Source organism: Triticum aestivum, chromosome 2B (assembly GCF_018294505.1).
Source record: "Triticum aestivum cultivar Chinese Spring chromosome 2B, IWGSC CS RefSeq v2.1, whole genome shotgun sequence".
Taxonomy (NCBI): domain Eukaryota; kingdom Viridiplantae; phylum Streptophyta; class Magnoliopsida; order Poales; family Poaceae; genus Triticum; species Triticum aestivum.
The window spans coordinates 289,593,633-289,597,864 of NC_057798.1; the positions used below are offsets into that span (position 1 = coordinate 289,593,633).

Genomic DNA, 4,232 nt, shown 5'->3' on the forward strand with positions numbered 1-4,232 from the left:
TAAGGGAAAGATTGTTACTTCTGTAGCAGAGGTTTAAAAAAAAGAGAAACCGCACACGCGTGCACAGTGCCGTCGGGCAGCCCAGCTCCTTTTCCTCGCCCGCGTGCGCAGCCCAGCAAGCAGGCCAGCCCATTCTTTCCCCGCACAGCCGCAGCCCACTCCACAACCTTTTTGTTTTTTTCCTCTTTCACCTCTCTGGCGCTGACCGCCCTGGCCCGCATGTCATCTTGCCCGCAGCGCCGTGTTCTTCCCGAGCACTGTTGCTCACCGAACCACAACCGGATCGAATCGATCGATTCTTGACCCGTAGGCCACGGTATCTGATCTATATAAGATCCCAAACCCCTCCTCGCCCGATTTTTTGCCAAACCGCCACCTTTCGTGCCCGTTACGCCTCGCCCAGATCTCGCCGGAGTCCGCCGCCGCAGAAGCTTTCCGCCGATTGATTCCGTCGTGTTTGTAGGTTCCCAACACCTCCTTCCCCTATGGTTAGATTCGCCTTGGTCTCCTCTATCACCCTCATCTCTTATTCTGCGCAGGGAGACACCACATCGAACCCTAGGACCTCAGCCCGAAGCTTCATGGAGGCAGCTCCGCTCCAGCCGGTCATTGTCACCACAGGAGCAAGCCCCAATCGTCTCCGAGGTCACCTAATTCATCTCTGTGGCGTTATGAACCCGTTGGTGATTTCTACATAGCCAGAGGGCCTCTGTATCCGTCGCCCGCTTCATCACCGAGCCGCTCGAGCCCTTCTTCTCCAACTCCGGCAGCCACGTTGTCTTTGTTCACCGGTGAGCATCCCCGTCCGTCCGATCTTCCTCCGACCGCTGAAATTAGGTCGCCTTTTTTTTGTTATTGCCGAATCGTTTTTCCTTAAGTTGCGGCCATTCGCCGTTTAGACCTGGCAGCGAATAGCTTTCCACCAATCATATAGATTGTCCGGAGTGCGAAGCAGATCACAATTAAGCGTTAAGAGTACTTCGGCACCTTTCAAGGCAAGTTGCACTTTTTGATTATGCTCATCCTATATGTCTGCTATGCACTGTTATGATATGTTATATTGCTTGTCGCCATGTACGTGTCCTGTTTGCATTGTTTGATTGTATGCTTGGATTTGCTATGGTAGACATGGGTATGTGTTGAGTGATGCATGAAAGTGGTGAGTCTTTATAGCTATAGGCTCGGGACTTTTTCTCAGGTGAATGCGTCAATGGCTGAGCGCTCTATTGTCCCTAGAGAATGCGCCATGGCTGAGCGCACTTGAGGTGTCGGGGCTTTTTCTCACGTAAATGCGTCACTGGCTGAGCGCTCTGTTGTCCTTACAGAATGCGTCAGGACTGAGCGCACTTGAGACATCTTGAAGATCCTAATCATCTGTGTTGTTTGCACCTTGCCTCTGTCGTGGAGGTAGGTGAAGGTAGTTTTATGCGAAACCAAACTTGAGTGTTTTGTTTGTCATACTTTGCTTGTGGATGTAGGTTTGTTTTATCATATTGTGTGATTTGCCAATACATTCAATGTATTGACCCTTGTGGGTGCAACTTATCATGTTGCAGGATTTTCAGATGATCAGTGAGATACAGTAGGGTCGCGAGTCTTCACTCAGCATTTTTGCCAATGGGCATTGATGAGATTCATCGTTTATTATGATACCTTTCCGCTGTTATTATTGAATAAAGTTAGCTATGTGCTACTCTGTTTGTAATACTTTATGAATTCTGGATCATACGTTATAGTAAATGATGCACTTGTTATTTGATACTCATATGTACTGTGTGTGCTAGCGAGTCGATCCAGGGACTAGCACAGTGAGCACAAAGACATCGAATCTTATCAGGTTCGGGTCGTTACAGCTTTCCTATTTACTGTCCAGGTTTGTTCCTAGAACAGCAAACCTCTCTGGGTGCTCTGAGTCCACAGGTATCTTCTTTGTATCCTTGGCCGGCTGGAAGGAGCCCTGAGCTTCCAACTCCTTGGGATCGGGAGATAGGTCCGGCTGCTTGCCGTCCATGGCCACAACCCGGTCTAGGATCTTTTTCTCAGCAGCAATCACGAGGCACTCGGCTGCTGGCTGCAGCGCAGGCAGAGGATTTCTTGTAATCTCCGACTATGGTGATGATGCGCTTGGAACTCGGCATCTTCATCTTGAGGTAGGCATAGTGGGGCACGGCCATGAACTTGGCCAGGGCAGGTCAGCCAAGTAAGGCGTGATAAGGGCTCTCTAGATCCACCACCTCCAACCAAACTGCTTCACGGCGGAAGTGATCTTTGTCTCCAAAGAGGACATTGTTGGTGTCAAAACCGGCAGATCTCGGGTAGGGGTCCCGAACTGTGCGTCTAAGGCTAATGGTAACGGGAGGCGGGGGACACAATGTTTACCCAGGTTCGGGCCCTCTTGATGGAGGTAATACCCCACTTCCTGCTTGATCTATCTTGATGATATGAGTATTACAAGAGTTGATCTACCACGAGATCGTAGAGGCTAAACCCTAGAAGCTAGCCTATGATTATGATTGTTGTTGTCCTACAGACTAAACCCTATGGTTTATATAGACACCGGAGGGGGCTAGGGTTACACAGATTCGGTTACAGAGAAGGAGATCTACATATCCGAATTACAAGCTTACCTTCCACGCAAAGGAGAGTCCCACCCGGACACGGGACGAAGTCTTCAATCTTGTATCTTCATAGTCCAACTGTCCGGCCAAAGTATATAGTCCGTCTGTCCGAGGACCCCTTAATCCAGGACTCCCTCAGTAGCCTTTGAATCAGGCTTAAATGACGATGAGTCTGCCACGCAGATTGTCTTCGGCATTGCAAGGCGGGTTTCTTCTCCGAATACTCCATAGAAGATCTTGAACAGAAGGATTGTGTCTGGCTCTGCAAAACAAATTCCACATACCACCGTAGAGAGTACAATATTCCACAAATCTAATCTCCTGACAACTTTCCATAGCGTGACATCGCGCCGCGGCCCGGTCATCATGCGAAGCATTTTTCTCAACCTGCCACCGCACATATCGCGAGGCGGTTTTATTAGCACGTCTCGTCGAAGCAGGGATCGTGTCCCCTTATCACGGGATTCTCATCAATACGGGTGTGGGTAACCCAACCGCGCCATCAATCGTGACGTTTTTGGGGAATAGACGAGTTTACCGGGCAAGTGGGGAGGCGCAGGATCCCTGCTGCCTTTATAAGGATATAAGGACTCCCCTCTTTCACCCATGCCTTCTTCTTCCTCTGCTCATCCATTCCCCCTCGCTCAAGCCCCAACGCCCAAGCGTTCGCCTTCTCCACCCACAAAGGCCTTCCTAAAATGTCCGGATCCGGAGCAGGAGGCAAGTGGATGGCCTCTATCGTCCGGGAGAAGGATATCGAAAAGCTTCGGGAGGCCGGGTATCTGGCTAAGAAAATCAGCCACCGCCTTCCGGCGGCGGGACAGATAGTCCCTACTCCAGATCCCCATGAGAGGGTAGTATTCCTCCCTCATTTTGTTCGTGGGCTAGGGTTTCCCCTCCACCCATTCGTTCACGGCATCATGTATTATTACATGATTGATTTTCATGATCTATCCCCCAATTCCTTCCTCAACATCTCGACATTCATCGTCGTGTGCGAGGCCTTTCTCCGCATCTCGCCACACTTCGGCTTATGGCTGAAGATCTTTAATGTGAAGCCCAAGGTAGTGAGCGGCGAGCATGCTGAGTGTGGAGGCGCCATGGTGAGAAAGATGCCCTATGTCACATGGCCAACAGGTACTTTTAATGATTTCGTCAAAGAGTGGCAGCAACAGTGGTTTTACATCACTGAGCCACGCCGCACGGAATGGGCCGCGGCTCTTGAGTTCCGATCCGGAGCTCCCCTACGGCTTACGCCCTGGCCCAAGAAAGGCCTGAACTGTTCTTCGTCCGATGAACTGTCGGCGCTCCAGACACGCGTCCAGGATATGGAAGACAAGAATATCAAACTTGTCAATGTAGTCAAGGTGATGTTAGTTCGCCGGATTCTTCCTTGTCAGTATAGGGCTTGCAATTTATGCGAATTCGATCCGACCAAGCACCAGACCCTACAAGAGCTCTTTGGCTCCTCGCACAAGGACATCTGGAAGGTGCTTTTTAAGTCCGGCAAATCGTGGCCGGACTCCGCCGAGGACAGTGGGTACCAACTGTCCCGCCCTGCAAGTTCGGTAAGTCATTGTACGTTGGCAATTCATATGCTTTATTTTCATATCC

General features: G+C 50.4%; 1 long non-coding RNA gene across 1 annotated transcript; it reads left to right on the forward strand.

Annotated features, from left to right (window-relative positions):
* The first annotated feature begins 223 nt into the window (after nt 1–223).
* Nucleotides 224–1,754, forward strand: LOC123041201 (uncharacterized). Its single transcript, XR_006418413.1, has 3 exons — nt 224–459; nt 540–791; nt 1,557–1,754. It is a non-coding gene; the product is annotated as an uncharacterized lncRNA (long non-coding RNA).
* Nucleotides 1,755–4,232: the final 2,478 nt, after the last annotated feature.